Source organism: Diaphorina citri, unplaced genomic scaffold (assembly GCF_000475195.1).
Source record: "Diaphorina citri unplaced genomic scaffold, Diaci psyllid genome assembly version 1.1 scaffold1141, whole genome shotgun sequence".
In the NCBI taxonomy this organism is placed as follows: Eukaryota; Metazoa; Arthropoda; class Insecta; order Hemiptera; family Psyllidae; genus Diaphorina; species Diaphorina citri.
In genome coordinates, this window is record NW_007378570.1 from 24,470 (window position 1) to 42,242 (window position 17,773).

The following is a 17,773-nucleotide window of genomic DNA, read 5'->3' on the forward strand; positions in this document are numbered from 1 at the left end:
TTTCATAAGCTTGAGCATCATGGAAAGCTATCGAAAAATGGGAAAAAAAATCACAACCCTTCTGACCTATCTAGAGAATTTCCTATTCGATTCCCGCCCAGGATAAACTTTATCCCAAACAGATAAGGCTCGTTCTCGGAACGGTTGGCTTTCCCCTGTTCTGGTCTCTCTTCGATTTCGGGACGGTAAGACCTCCGTTGTAAAGGTGTGTCCAAACATAGTCGATCGACAAGGTGAATCTATGTTTTCGAGGCAGTGTGGACGGTTCAGTCGACATCGATGGACGGCCGTTCGACCTTGTGTGGACACACCTTTACAGTTCCTTCTATCAAACTGTCTATAAAAAAGTCTGTCTCAATTATTTTCTTCTGAAATTCGAACCGTAGTTCTTTCGGTTGTGAATCCAATGTCTTATGAGATTTTTTTTTTAGGTTTGATAGAGGGAACTATAACTTCTAAGATTTTACCATCCCGAAACCAAAGAGATAAGGAAGAGAGGATAGGAGAAAGCCAGCCGTTCCGAGAACGAACCTTATCCGTTCTGGATAGAATGCACCCCGGGCGGAAATCGAACCCGGCCTTATGAGATTAATTTGGACTTTCAGCTCTGGCCATGTCGGCTGTACCGCCCATTAACACGGCCAGCCCGTACCATACCTATCACTACTCACACAGTAATGCATCCCTCCTCAAGAAAACCACTGTGAGTAAGCACATTGATTCACCAGTTGCAAGCCGGTTTACCCATGTGTGAGCAGATTTATTCCAGCTTATTTCGCGACAACTGAAAGCTTGTCAAGCTTTAACCAGTGTGAACAAATTTATTCCAGCTTATTTTCGCGTCAACTGAAGCTTGATTTAACCAGTGCCAGTGTGACTAGATTTCTCCATTAAAGCTTTCAAGAAGTGTGAACAGACTTAAAGTCTGTCTCAATTATTTTCTTCTGAAATTCGAACCGTAGTTATTTCGGTTGTGAATCCAATGTCTTATGAGATTTTTTTTTAAGGTTTGATAGAGGGAACTATAACTTCTAAGATTTTACCATCCCGAAACCAAAGAGAGAAGGAAGAGAGGATAGGAGAAAGCCAGCCGTTCCGAGAACGAACCTTATCCGTTCAGGATAGAATGCACCCCGGGCGGAAATCGAACCTGGCCTTATGAGATTAATTTGGATTTTCAGCTCTCGCCATGTCGGCTGTACCGCCCATTAACACGGCCAGCCCGTATCATACCTATCACTACTCACACAGTAATGCATCGCTCCTCAAGAAAACCACTGTGAGTAAGCACATTGATTCACCAGTTGCAAGCCGGTTTACCCATGTGTGAGCAGATTTATTCCAGCCTATTTCGCGACAACTGAAAGCTTGTCAAGCTTTAACCAGTGTGAACAAATTTATTCCAGCCTATTTTCGCGTCAACTGAAGCTTGATTTAACCAGTGCCAGTGTGACTAGATTTCTCCATTAAAGCTTTCAAGAAGTGTGAACAGACTTATTCCAGCTTATTCCGCGACAACTGAAAGCTTGATTTACACAGTGTGTGCAGATTTCTCCCTGAAAGCTTTCAAGAAGTGTGAACAGATTTATTCCTGCTTATTTCGAAGCAATTGAAAGCTTTCAAGAAGTGTGAACAGATTTATTCCTGCTTATTTCGAAGCAATTGAAAGCTTTCAAGAAGTGTGAACAGATTTATTCCTGCTTATTTCGAAGCAATTGAAAGCTTTCAAGAAGTGTGAACAGATTTATTCCAGCTTATTTTGCGTCAACTGAAAGCTTTCAAAAAAGTGTGAACAGACTTATTCCAGGTTGATTCGCGGGTTAACAAAAAGCTTTTTATTTTTAACCAGTGTGGTCAGATTTCTTCCAGGTCGCGTTAACTCAATAAAGAGCTTTGAGAAGGAATTTGCACGTGAATTCATGCCGTACTTATTAATGATATAAAGATGCCGTACTTATCAATGTTATATCTGCCTAGGTTTACAAAGATATTTTAATGGGACCTAATTTGTTAAACCAGAAAAACGAGAAAATCTTGAAACGTCATGTTGAATATATTCCGAATATTATGACGTAAATTTCTAAGGAAATAACAATTGAAACATAGTATCTACTTACCAGTAATGCCTATCTCTTACTTTGTGATTTGTTTGAAAGAGATAGTTATCTGTCTATTAATGTTTTGTTGATTTGTAGTTTTATCTAACAACTTTAAGGCAAAGTGGTGTTTTAATAATAACCATGTAATAAAGATGTGATTTGTTAGTACTTCTTTAGTGTTGAATATTTGGCAGAAAAAAATCCGTTTATGTGTACTTACACCCTTTTTGAAATCGTTTAATTAATCAATTCTCTTCAGAGTGATGCAAAAGTCAATTTAGTAAATTTATTGTAAAATTGTAAATGCAGTTTCTTTGTGTTATTATATCACAACTTAGGTGCTCACTGCAGCATTGTAGGATTTTTCCCAATATCTCAATAATCCTAATATCCTATGTTTACCTACCATGCTGGGCAGCGATCGCTATGCGCATTTATATGTCATAGCTACTCATTTTCCTCACGAGGCTGAGTGGGCCGCGCAACATCCAGTCACGGAGTCAATCATTTGCTTGATACAAATTTCTTGACCCCGCCGGGAATCGAACCCGGGTCTCCGCTGAGTGGGCCCCACAACAGCCAGTCACGGGATCAATCATTTGCATGATACAAATTTCTTGACCCCGCCGGGAATCGAACCCGGGTCTCCCGCGCGTGCAAAGCGAGTGCAGTGACCTCTACGCCATGGGAGCTGACTTAGTAAATTTATGTATCTAATAAATGAAAAAAATAATTAAAATAATACCTACCATGCCTGTCTAACAAGTCCAAACTTATTATGTAGATATAATTTGCAAATATCACAGATTGCGTACCCCATTTCAACACCACAATGAATGGTAAAACAAATAAAAAAAAAAAAATAATAATTAAAATAATACCTACCATGCCTGTCTAACAAATCCAAACTTATTATGTAGATATAATTTGCAAATATCACAGATTGCGTACCCCATTTCAACACCACAATGAATGGTAAAACAAATAAAATTACCTAATATCACCGTAGCCTATATCAGTGTTTCTTAATTAGTTTGGCCCGCGGAACCCTTTTCAAAAGGTGAACATCTTTGCGGAACCCTGAACTTTCAAAAGCTGTCCAGCTCCAGATTAATGACCAATTATTGAATTACTTATGTCTGTAATTAAAATTAAACAATATTATTTAAACATCTCGATTTTTCCATGTAAATTGCAGCATGTGTAAATTAAATATTGGTACTCTGTATTCAACAACGTGCTTTTATTTATTTATTTATTTATTTTGTGTTAATAAAAATGCACGTTTTTTTTGTACCTACTTCATATCTCTGCACTCGTATAGATATTTATAGTTTAGGAAATGGGTAGACAACACGTGTTCCTGAACTTTAAAAAAAAAAAAAAAAAAAAAAAAAATTTTTTAAGTTCAACAACGTGCTTTTATTTATTTATTTTGTGTTAGTAAAAATGCACGTTTTTTTGTACCTACTTCATATCTCTGCACTCGTATAGATATTTGTTTTATAGTTTAGGAAATGGGTAGACAACACGTGTTCCTGAACTTGAAAAAAAAAGATTATTTAAAATGTATTTAGTAACCTATGAGGAAAATAACAAAATAATGTTTTTTACGAATCCACGTTGCTCAAAAAAAAAGTAATAAGAATAAATATAATAATAATAGTAGGTAATAATGATAATATTGTAGGTACTTAACCTACCTAATGAAACCCAAGTCTTCTTTGTACATCTAGTCGCGAACGATTTATTCGATTACCTAAATCAGGTGTGCACAAAGTGCGGCCCGCGAGCTCATTTCGATTTTTAGGGAAAAATCAAGAAAAAGAGACATTATTCAAAAAATGTGGAAGAAAATGAAAATGTGTTACGAGGATTTTTATTATTATTTTTCTGAAGGTTTATAAATCAAAATTATCAACAAAAAAAAATTGCCTGCGGCGCAGCGATCTTCTTTATTTTTTGCTCCTCTTAGTGTTCAGCTGTAATATTGAGGAAAAAATTGTAGAATTATCTAAGCTTCAGACATATGCATACTTTTTTAAAAAAATTTCGCTTGCGGCACATTAGATTTGAAATTTGATCAGGCTGCGTTTCTGAGAGATTGAAAAATAATTTTAAAAAAAAGGCTGCGGCGCTATAGTTTATTTTGTGATTTTTGTGTGTTAAATTAGCACAAAAATACGTCAAAATTGACGAATTTCGGACTTCGGACAGCTAAAAAAAATTAATGCGGCCCGCGACCAACAATTTAAGGTCCAATGTGGCCCGCGGTCATCTTGTGTTTGTGCACCCCTGACCTAAATGATATTTCCTTACTTTTTTTTTATTAGATTTAGAAATCGAACATTACGGACATACCTAATAGTAAATTGCTCCTATTTTTCAAAAAGTTCAAATTTAAATCCCTAGTATGCCTAGAAAATCGTAGCGAAATAAAATGGAATATGCAGTAGTGAATAAATAGGACTGGTGCATTTTATAGTAAACATCCTCAAATTGGGATCAAGATGTTTGAGTCGTACAACTATTTGTACTCGTATTCCATACCCGATTTTTTTATTATTATTTTTTTTAATTAGACAAGGTTTATAAACTTATCTGCATACTTTACCTATGAAATATATAAGACCTTGTTTAGACTGCGGGAGTAAAGGGACTTTTCAGTCTCATTCTGGCAGTATAAACAAGGTATATTCTATTCTATAATTTTTTTACTCTAGCCAGCGGTGATAGAACGTTGAATCGCGGTGATAGAACGTTAAGCAACGTCGCACGTGGTATCCAAATGGATGACTATCTTGGCAATCGTGTGCTGCAGGCTTTTCCCGACTCAGACTGGTTAAAGTCAATGTGAGCAGGCGGGTGGCTTGTCGCCGAATGGATGGTCTAACACCCGACCTTAGCAGTTATACAGTGACCTTGAGCCTCTATCGATGTTTTTCTTCTTTTTTAAGAAGTTTGATAGAGGGAACTGCAACTGCTCGCACTTCGTGCTTGGGAGGGGGGCTTCGCCCCATTTCTGATCAAACTTCCTCCTTTCTGTTTTCTTGTCATGTTTCTAAATAAAGTTTGGTTGTATATTTGTCTTTGTATCTCGTATTTGTATTATTTTATTGATGGAAAATAAACGCCCCTAAGGAAGTATTTTGCGGTCCCAGGGAAAAATAAAATAAAGCTTGGTTCATGTTCAATAAGTAATGGTAACGAAAAGTAGAAAGATTCACTTATGAGCCATGCGGTCCCCAATTTGATGAGCCACATCCATAAGGATCAGTAGGAGTTTCTATTGTCACTGGTTATAGGGTCATAATATGTATTAACTCATACATGTCAGCTCCCATGGCGTAGTGGTCACTGCACTCGCCTTGCACGCGGGAGACCCGGGTTCGATTCCCGGCGGGGTCAAGAAATTCCTATATCACCAGCTCCAGATTAATGACCAATTATTGAATTACTTATGTCTGTAATTAAAATTAAACAATATTATTTAAACATCTCGTAACTCATACATGTCCAGAATTGACCCTGCCTTCCGTGAGGAATGCCCACTTTTTGCCCACGAAAGCCCGCACGACACCAACCACCTGTTCACCTGCCCCTCCAACCCCACCACTTTCACACCCATGGACCTTTGGATGAGGCCGGTTCAGGTGGCGGAATTCCTGGATCTACCCCTAAGACAAGAGTTTGGAGAGGAGTCCTGAGCAGCAGCTACTGCTACTACAACAACAACAACAACAACAACAACAACAACGACAACAACAACAACAACAACAACAACAACAACAACAACAACAACAACAACTGGTTATAGGGTGTCTAATATGTGACTACGTTTTTCTGTGTTTTGCAGGTGATGGAACTGTTTGCTTCAATGAGAGATCAGTCAGTCAAATCACAAAACCCGTCCACGTCAAATCTCACATCGCTCTGTCAAGATATTTCACCGAGCTCTTCACATTTCTTCGAAGTAAGTAGAAAGTAGAATAGAATAGAAGTAAGTAAAACAAGCTGGGCCCGTCCCTCCGGGAATTTTTTAGCCCGTAGTTTATTCGATCGTGGTTAAAGAATACCTATGTACCTACCTAATTTGTTTAATATTCAGTTTATTATTATTCTTGATTTGATTTTTTAATTTTACTTTCAATGTAAGTATACCTACCTAATTTGTTTAATATTCAGTTTATTATTATTCTTGATTTGATTTTTTGATTTTACTTTCATGTAATGATAATTTGTTTAATATTCAGTTTATTATCATTCTTGATTTGATTTTTTGATTTTACTTTCATGTAATGATTTAAAATCAAAGAGCCCGTTCTCCCTTTATTCCCAATATAGTGTGCAAGTCACCCATCCATTTATTGGCCTTCCTCGGCGTAGCTTAACCTAGGTGACGCTAAAACCGGTCTTAAATTAACGACTGAAGTGTTATCTAAAACTTTCTCGCTTTGAGTTCATAGGTCGTCGCAGATCTACGCTAAAACCGGTCTTAAATGATCGACTGAAGTGTTATCTAAAACTTTCTCGCTTTGAGTTCATAGGTCGTCGCGCCGCTAAAACCGGTCTTAAATTAACGACTGAAGTGTTATCTAAAACTTTCTCGCTTTGAGTTCATAGGTCGTCGCGATAAATACTAAAACCGGTCTTAAAATAACGACTGAAGTGTTATCTAAAACTTTCTCGCTTTGAGTTCATAGGTCGTCGCGACAAATGACATCGAGCTCATTTGTGTGAGAAAATGTGAAAAAAATCCCCCAAAAACTAGTTTTTTTGGTTTTTTGGCTTTATGGTTTTCTGAAGTAAGTACATCAGAATAGAATAGAAGTAAGTAAAAAAAGGAATTTTAATTGTGTGCTTATTAAATGCCTGTTACAAATGTCGTTCCCTGCTTAATGCACTATGCTAAATTTTATGACTTTACTTGGACTCGAACCACCAACCTCCAGAGAAGTAAGTAGTAAGTAGAGTAGAAAAAATTTCAAAAGTTTATCTTCAGAGGAAGCCGATCTATGAAGGTGAGAAAAACCTGCCTAATCGGTTCGTGTAAGGATGCACAGGCGTGCTTTCTGGAACTTGGCTTGGCGCTCTGCATTGCGCTCAGATACCCTGTTTATACTGCCAGAATGAGACTGAAAAGTCCTTTTACTCTCGCAGTCTAAACAAGGACTAGTCAGACCTCGAGTGTAAGAAAAATATTGAATTAAAAATAAAAATATCAAAGTTTCACTATAAATGTCAGATATTTTTAATAAAAATTCACAGAGAAACTTATTTTGTGATCTTCCACTTGAATACACCACCTTTCTATGTCGGTCGGGTTCTGGGCATTGTCGTTGTCTTCGGTTGATGGTTGGGGGATCCTTTTCGGACGTCCTTGTTTTCTTTCTTTTGGTGTCATTTTGAAACAAAGCTTCCTAAACTAGGGTCCCCGCAGAACGAAAAATTCAAGATGAAGCATATTCAGGCGGAACATCCGAAAACAATTCAGGTGAAAATCCAGAAAGAAACGCACGCAGAACGAGGTTGAATAATCCAGAAAAATTTCTAAGCTGATCCTGATCACCTTTAGGTGACCTTGAGTCAAACAATGAGAGTCAAGTCTTCTCGATGAATCTGCCTCAAAAGCAAAATATTTTGTTCTTGAAAATTTTTCCTGAAACATTGTTTCTGAAATTTATTTCGAATTTTCGGAATGTTACGTTCTGCACGGTCTCATAAGAATGTGTATGTGTACGTTTGTTTCTATTATCTTACGGCTTCATGTTTATGCTTCATCTCGAATTCCTCGTTCTGCGGGCACCCTTAGTGAGGAAGCTTTCTAAACTTTGTCGTTCGAGTTGTCGTTCGAGTCTGGAAGTTCGGTGTTTGATTGTGGAAGTTCGGTTTCGTCATCTTCTTCGCTGATCAACAAACTTCTACGCCGATTAATAGCGTTTTGTAAAAACCAAGGTTGCCAAACGTTTAAAATACCAGGTGTTGTAGTTGCGGTCCGTGATTGTGGATCAGCGGTGCTTGATTGTGTATGAGCGGTGCTTGATTGTGGATGTGTGGTGCTTGATTGTGAATGTGTGGTGCTTGATTGTGAATGTGCGGCGCTTGATTGTGAATGTGTGTTGCTTGAATGCGGATGTGTGGTACTTGATTGCGGATGTGTGGTGCTTGATTGTGGAAATACGGTCTGTGATTGTGGATGTGCGTTAATTGATTGTAAAAGTCCGAGAAGTCCGTCGTTTGATTGTAGAAGTCCGTCGTTTGATTGTAGAAGTCCGTTTTTTGATTGTAGAAATGTGTTGTTTAATTTTGGAAGTTTGTTGTATACTGGGGATTTGCCAGCTTTCTTGGGTGACAACCTTTTACGGCGATTAAAAAGGGATGATACAAAACCGTGTTGCCATGAGCTTGGATGTGGGGAGGTGTAAATTAGGTTGATTTTCCGGGGATTCGGTTTATTACGTCTAAAGAGAGATGATATAAAACCGTGTGTATAAAGGTCTAATGAGGGTACACTCCATGTCCATCTCCGCACTGCGTTGGTAACTACAGCATAACTGCAGATGAATAACACAACTGAGATCTTCATCATCGCCCAGTCTGAAAAATAAATCCAATAACAATAGTAACTTGGGAGCATATTTTATATGTTTTTTAAATAATAATAATAATAGCTTTAGCTATTTCAAAAAGTCCTCAATAGCCAATCTACCCCGGAAGTTGTAATCTATCTTCTATCTTTTTCAATGCTAAGGCAGGCTGCCCAGTAAAAATAAAATTGATTATTTGATTGGTGGCTGTTGTCAAATACCAAACAAAGTGCTATTTGAGATAGCGTCTCGGCCCTTTGGCCAAGATCAAATATTAGTATCTGTTCATATTAGCTTAATACACGAGTGAGAGACTTAAAATCAAGATTGTTTGGACTCAAAATATTGACACAATGAACCAACTGCCGGTTTGAAATGCCAAGGTAGAGTTTATATAGTGGCGTAGGTTCAGTCGAGGTCGTATTCGAGCAGTATATATATATATTTAGCTCCAGATTCGTTGTCGACGGCACTTTACTCACACCCTCTATCTCGACGACGTCGACTTATTCCCTGAAATATTGAGGACAAAATTCCATGCCTCAGTTAGGATTGAACCCACGTCCTCCTGTTTACCAGGCGAGCATCTTTAAAATCACCATCACCTAATCCTGTGTTTCAACATAATCGAAGCAGAATGCTATGCGATTAGTTATTGAATCTTAATCTGATACTACAGTGATCACTTGATCAGTTATTGGATCTGATGCTATAACACGTGTTTTGAGATCGTTTTGAGATCAGTTATGTGTATCAACAAAGCGAATCAAACGTGACATTGTCTGCAACACGTGAACACCGCGGAAGTATTGCTCTCAATGTGCAAGGATGAAGATCTAAATTAGTTTCATCCTATGAAAAGGAATCATTAATCAGGATTGATGTGTTATCCTTGGCTAAGAGACCTTAGGCCTATGGATCAAATGATCATTCCTGATTATGTTCGAAGACAGCCAAACACGTTGATATTTCCTGTGGAACAAGTGTCTTAAGAGAACGAGTTATGATGAGAGACTGACAAAATATGAAAGTCAATTTTGAGAGGTAAAATTAGTTGACGAGTAGGTCATCTCATCAAGGAGTTATCAGTTATACAACTTGTTTGATGAGCTTTCCATCTATTCTTTAGTTGGACGAGTCTTTTCATGTGGGCATGAGAATTCATTTGGGCAAATGTTGAAAATAAGATGACAAGACAGAGTTACCAACGGAAGAGTAGGTACAAGTATACCTATCTAGAGTCAGACTATTCTTTCAATGTTAGTACGAAACTTTTCAGACCGCGAGGAGTGTAACTTCAAGCTATAAATAGATTTAATAATACGTTTGGCTGTGAAGGAAAAAAATCATTGATACCCTCAAATTTTAGTCGATAAAATCATGACGGAAAGAAGAAAGCGACTGTACTGTAGTTACTACATATATTTTATTGCACATTTTCTGAAACCACCTGGCTCATAGTTTTGGTATTCGTTTAATGAATTAATTAAAGGTAGAAACACACTACTATCACGTCACGTGAGCTCATGGGGAATCAAAAAGATGTACTGAAAAGTTCTCCCAAATCTCCCATAAGAGGTATAGTAGGTGTTGAATGTGACAGTTATAAATGGATCACTTAAGTTGGGCAACGTTGCACGTGGTTAGTATCCGAATGGGTGACTATCCGAGCAATCGCGTGCTTTTCCCGGTCCCACTTAGGCTGGGTGAGGTTAATTTGAGGTGGTTGGTATCAAATGCTGGGAATTGACTATCAGGTCATTTTCCTTAATGTGAGTAGACGGGTAGCTTGTCGCCTAATGGAGGGTAAACTTCCCGTCACTAAACACCTCAGTAGTTATACGGTGACAATAAAACGCTAGAAAAATTATTTGCAATTTTTAAACGATTAATAAAATATGTATGTCAAGTTTGCATCACTCGCCTGAAATTTTCCAAGTATTGAAGTTTATGAAATTGGAACAGACTGAGTAGGTTTATGAGCAATTGAGCATTGACTAAGCAGAATTATGATAAGCATTGCAGAATATGCAGAAATATGAATAATATCCTGGGATGAGTAAATTAACATGGCAGCCAGCCTAGTTAACTTGGTTGGTAGCGCGTCTGCCTTGTATGCACTAGGCTGTGGCTTCGATTCCCGCCCGGGGCGGATTTTATTCTGAACGGATGTCTATTCTCGGAACAGCTGGCTTTCTCCTATCCTGTCTTCCTTCTCTTTTCGATTTCGGGACGATAAGACCTTTGCAGTTACAGTTCCCTCTATCAAACCTCTTTTTTTTATAATAACAATATTCTGGATGAGTAAATTAACACGACAAGAATGCAGAAACCCTTTTAATAAAGTTGTTAGTTTAACAACACGTTTGTGTGTGTGTTCGAACTTTATGCCTGGCCAAACCGCTCATCCGATTGCTATGAAACTTTGTCAACTTATTGCTTGCACTCCCGTGAAGGTTATAGGCTACTTTTCGGTTCGTTTTTGTTAAGCTACGCCGAACAAGACCACTAAAAGGATGAGTGACATGAACGGCCATGCCTTACGGTTTTACTAGCAGAAATCCGGAGCGAAGTGATGGGTTTCGGCTAGTAGACAATAAAAATACACTATCGCTGTTGTTCTACTTCCTAACCTCTTCTGAGCTTTCAACACAGCAACGAGTGTCCATGATAAAATAAGTCTACAATGAACTCTCAAGAATATCAGTAGTTATTTATACTGCTAGGATATATTTTGAGGCCCATTGGACCTTTGAGGGGCCCATAAGAACCCTTTTTGCCAGTGAGTTGTACAACCACTCATTAAGCCACTCACTATCGGATAGACTTGACGGGTACGACTGAAAAGGTCCGTCTGTCAGGTCTACCTGATGAGCACATACACGATTAGGTAGACCTGATCAAGTGTACCTGTCGTCAGGTCTACCTGACGCGAGTGCCCTGGCCTAAGGGAAACAAGTTAAAGCGCTTACTTTTTTGGATTTTGCTCGCTTTTTAATCTCGCTCACAATCCATGGTATCATAGGATTGGACAGATACAAATCCACTGTGGCGTAGCCCAGGTATTCCACTTTGAAATATCTCATCTTGAAATCCGATTCACTTTGAATTGCACAAAAAACGCCACTGACAAATAACTAAACCAGAAATAAATAACAATTAAAATAAATAAAAATGAGATTATAAACAAAAAAAAAGTAAAAACACGGAACAAAAATAAATACCTATCAAAGGTGCAATAAATAAAATAAACAAAATGGGTTGTCAAATATATCTTGTGGAAAATGGATTGAAATTTCTCGTATATCTTCAGTTATTATTTACAATAATTATTTTAAAGACGTGAAAAATTCACAATAGTTAAGTCACATCTGTACATTAAAATAAACACATAAATAGGTCAAAATAAAACTCGGGTCGGTGATAAACATTTAAAATTAAATCAGTTATTTTGAAAAGTTAAAAAATAACGGTCGTTTGAAGATAGGAAAAGATCGAGCGAGGGAGCGCATAGTTTAACGAATGAGTCATGCAATACAACTGAATAGTGTCTGCAAAGCTAGAGCTATAGGTCTGGGATCTGCCGATCCTGCAATAAAAAACAATATATACGGTATAGATATGTAGATATAATATAAAACAACATACCTACAGATATGTATACAGGTATACCGTGAAGGTAAAATGGTTAGGTAGATCAGTTGAGCACACCTTTCCTACCTCTTCGGTAACGGAAGAACGTAGTGTCTGCAAAGCTAGAGCTATAGGTCTGGGATCTGCTGATCCTGCAATAAAAAACAACATATACGGTATAGATATGTAGATATAATATAAAACAACATACCTATAGATATGTATACAGGTATACCGTGAAGGTAAAATGGTTAGGTAGATCAGTTGAGCACACCTTTCCTACCTCTTCGGTAACGGAAGAACTTTTGGTGAATAAGTTTGTTAAAATCGTTTAGGAGCTACACATCATGTTTTCCTCTTCCTCCAAAGTAATTCGATTTAACGAGTGTATAAAAATGCATTGTGTAGGTATTTTCGAAATACTTGACTGAAGATTTGGTAACTTTGTGAAGGTCCAACAAAAAGTGAGGTAGTATTCGTTTTCCATAAAACCCAAAAGTCATTTTCGAAAAAATCGAGAGTTTTGCTAGGGACCCGATGGCTAGCACGAATTATTGTAAGGTGTGAATTATCGAGAGTAGACTGAATTCAGTTTGCACACTGGTGTTGCTTTTGAAAAACTGGACCCCTGAGCTGACAGTTTTTGCACATAGAAACCTCTGAAACATGTACAATATCATACCTGAAACAATGCCCAAAAAATGAAAAACAAGAGTAGAGAATCGAACCGACAATCTCCAGATGAAGCTAACTATGAGGTGAAATCATGGCTACTCACTTTAGGCAGCTTAGCAATGAAGAGGCAACAGGATCTAACCTACCCTACATTACATGTCCCCCTCTATTACTATACCTTATCCATTTGAATATGGCAGCAAGGAGTCATCTAAAAAGTAGGCTACGTTGCCAAACGTGTCAAAGGTTCAACGGTAGAATATCTTTAAAGGAGGAAGGTACATTGCACAGTGCTTCCTCCCACAATGATACTTTTTTTTTATGCCGATGGTATTCCGCTTTCTGATTCAAAGGTTTTTGTACCTGAGGGGTCGGTTTAGGTACCTATAAGGTTTTCCAAGCGGAATACTTCGATGAGAAACATTTTAATGTGTAAAAATTAAATAATCTATTTTAATTAAAATTAAAGCATTGGTAATGAATTAATGATTTAAGTGAGGGCAAAGTGGTTTTTATTTTTACACCTTAATTAAATAAAAGATTAAAGTCTAATTAAATATAGGACTGCATGTGTCTGCACGACAAAGTTGCAGCATGGGACAACATGCGAACATGTGTTTGCACGCAATGCGTTTAAATACATGTACTTATGCTAGAATTGGTGAAAAAGTTTTTTCCCTATGAAGTATATTTAGAACATTTTCCTATACTGAATATTTGGGATCTTAACCCAGTGGATTTATAATGGATTAATAAAAATAAATGAACCTCTCAACATTTTAATTTACTCTCGAAATAAGTAGAGACCAAACAGCATTATGCATACGAAATCAAACCCTGAAATAAGATACAAATGACGGACAATTGTGGAAAAAGTTTCGCCAATAGAGAAATCTTGGACCCAAATCAAGATTCCACTTTTGCAATAGGTAAATCGGTTTAAAACAAGATATTCTTCTATCAAGAATTGGTTCCGATGACGTACATACTGACCTCATTTAAGTCACCCAAGTTCAAGGGCACTTTGACAGCTACGATCTGTACGTATATCCAGATAATAACTCGTATATCTATACGAACGTATATCCAGCACTGTTTTTGATATAATTTTTCAAGCTACTTAAAAATTTTACCTTACCTAAACCCTACGTAACCTACGTTGTCTTCAGCCAATCAGACGGCACGCTTTCACAAAATTGAATTTCAGACACATTTCTTTCAAGGGCGTCTACAACTGAAATTAATGGGCATGGAAAACACATTGTCATCCCTATGTCTATTCACTAGAAAGAATGACCACGACTGAATAACGACGTGAAACATCTATTCCAGTGTCCAGCAGCACCCACCAACCTGGACGTCACCACACTTTGGACGGACCCAACGGAGGCGGCACGCTTCCTTGACCTGAGGACGGCAGAGGAGGTCGATGTATGATGCTAATACAACAACTGAATAACATCGACCAAGTTGTGAAGTACTCCGGGAGCAGCTCTTACACGGAGATGAAGACGAAAACATTAAATAGAGAAGAGAAGCGGACAATGAACAAACTATTTTCTCCCTACTCTGAGCCTTAGGTGCAGGGGCAACTGCCCCAAAAGGTCGGTTAAGCTTATAAGAATATACAAACCAATCCTAAACCAATTACGAAGTAACTAACATCAAGGAATTTAAACTATGAAGCAGCTGCGATGTTTGAAATGACAGACGACACAATTTAACCAAAGGTTAAAAAACAAGAGTTCATTTATTTTATTCTTTCGTACTTAATCATAGCTTAAAAAGAAGTAAAATTTGGTTAAAATTAAACAATAGGCTCGATTTTTCTGTGTATAGGGATTTTCCGCAACAGATTTTGTAAAGCAGTGAATTTTCGAGATCCGTGTAGATATTAGGCTCATTCCCCGAATTCGCTCAATGAGCGAAAAAATAGCTCACTCCGCGGAACAAAAAATGCAAAATGCTCATTTCCCGAAATTCGGCAATTGAGCAACTGTAAATAGCTCATTCCGCGGACTGGATTTATGCAAAAGCTAAGCGCCTTCTGATTCTAAGGTTTTTGTACCTGAGGGGTCGTTTTTTTTTTATTTTTTTTTACAAGGTACCTATAAGGTTTTCCCAGCGGAATACTTCGATGAGTAACATTTTAAGGTGTAAAAATGAAATAATCCATTTTAATTAAAGTTAAAATAAAGCATTGGTAATGAATTAATGATTTAAGTGAGGGCAAAGTGGTTTTTATTTTTACACCTTAATTAAATTGAAGATTAAAGTCTAATTAAATATAGGACTGCATGTGTCTGCACGACAAAGTTGCAGCATGGGACAACATGTGAACATGTGTTTGCACGCAATGCGTTTAAATACATGTACTTATGCTAGAATTGGTGAAAAAGTTTTTTCCCTATGAAGTATATTTAGAACATTTTCCTATACTGAATATTTGGGATCTTAACGCAGTGGATTTATAATGGATTAATAAAAATAAGTGAACCTCTCAACATTTCAATTTACTCTCGAAATAAGTAGGTACTTAGGTAGAGACCAAACAACATTATGCATACGAAATCAAACCCTGAAATAAGATACAAATGACGGACAATAATTGTGGAAAAAGTTTCGCCAATAGAGAAATCTTGGACCCAAATCAAGATTCCACTTTTGCAATAGGTAAATCGGTTTAAAACAAGATATTCTTCTATCAAGAATTGGTTCCGATGACGTACATACTGACCTCATTTAAGTCACCCAAGTGCAAGGGCACTTTGACAGCTACGATCTGTACGTATATCCAGATGATAATTCGTATATCTATACGTACGTATATCCAGCACTGTTTTTGATATAATTTTTCAAGCTACTTAAAAATTTTACCTTATCTAGACCCTACGTTATCTTCAGCCAATCAGACGGCACGCTTTCACAAAATTGAATTTCAGACACAACATTCCTTTCAAGGGCGTCTACAACTGAGATTAATGGGCATGGAAAACACATTGTCATCTTTATGTCTATTCACTAGAAAGAATGACCACGACTGAATAACATCGACCAAGTTGTGAAGTACTCCGGGAGCAGCTCTACACGGAGATGAAGACGAAAACATTAAATAGAGAAGAGTAGCGAACAATGAACAAACTATTTTCTCCCTACTCTGAGCCTTAGGTGCAGGGGCAACTGCCCCAAAAGGTCGGTTAAGCTTATAAGAATATACAAACCAATCCTAAACCAATTACGAAGTAACTAACATCAAGGAATTTAAACTATGAAGCAGCTGCGATGTTTGAAATGACAGACGACACAATTTAACCAAAGGTTAAAAAAACAAGAGTTCATTTATTTTATTCTTTCGTACTTAATCATAGCTTAAAAAGAAGTAAAATTTGGTTAAAATTAAACAATAGGCTCGATTTTTTATGCATAGAGATTTTCCGCAACAGATTTTGTAAAGCAGTGAATTTTCGAGATCCATGTAGATGTTAGGCTCATTCCCCGAATTCGCTCAATGAGCGAAAAAATAGCTCACTCCGCGGAACAAAAATGCAAAATGCTCATTTCCCGAAATTCGGCAATTGAGCAACTGTAAATAGCTCATTCCGCGGACTGGATTTATGCAAAAGCTAAATTGCCGAAATCGGCCATTGAGCATCATGAGATTGAAGAATAAACTGCTCACTCCGCGGAGTGGAACCAAGAATTGCCCGGATTAGGCGTTTTGAAAAATGCTCAAACCCCGATCTAATGGTATACTGCGGGACTTGAACCCCTAGCTTTTGAAAGAGCTTGGAATTTTGAAGTTTTGTTTTTTTCTGAAGGTAGGAAAGAGCCCTTGACAAATTTTGATGTTTTTTTTTTTCTGAAGGTAGGAAAGAGCCTTTGACAAATTTTGATGGTGATGCCAAAATCCAGGTTCGAACCCCAGCAGTGGCACTTTTTGGATAAAAGTCGTCGTTTCTCTAGAAATTCAAATAAGAAACCCTTTTTTTATTTCATTTTTGAAATCCACGTCGAATTTCATAGGTAACCACATAATCTTTTGCTATTATTGGTAAGTGGTAAAAGAAGTCAAACTCAGTCACCCTATTTCAAACCTGGGTAAAACGTCGCCAAATGGAAGAATGAAGAGTGGAATTATCGGCAGAAACTTGGCGGTCCTAAATCTTCATTGAGACGTCTTCTCTTACAATCGTTCAAGTTAGAGAAGAACTTGTGTATGTATACAATGCTTGCCTCTTCATGTAGCCCTGTAAAAAACGAATATTCCCCGATTATTAATATGCACCTAGTCAAGTAGTCATAAGCACAATAAATGTCACTCCATTTGGTGAGAAGCTATCTATCTTCTCACTTTATACTCAACCAGCAAGAGTAGGACCCAGAAGAGTCAGCACATGTCAGATGGCCACCAATCTAGATACCAATGACACAAGCATTGCTTAAATTCAGTGATGCATTCACTAATGCCACTGGCTTGACAAACAATATGTCCTTCAGCCCCTGTTTTGGTTTTTTCTCTGTAAGGAATGCAGAGTTCGAAGAGAAGTTTTTTTTGTGAATATTACAACAGATCAAACATAAGGATAGATTACCTGTGAGTAGGTGCAGTTTTTATCGTCAGCAGCCCCTAGAACTGCCACTGCACTTTCCTCCAAGTGGTCTTGTAGAGCCAGGACTGAACTGGTATAAAGTGTGTTCATGTTGGTTATTAGGTTCTCAGGGAAATTAATTAATTGATCCATTATACCTGTAGCAAACTCTGAGACCGAGTGGGTACTG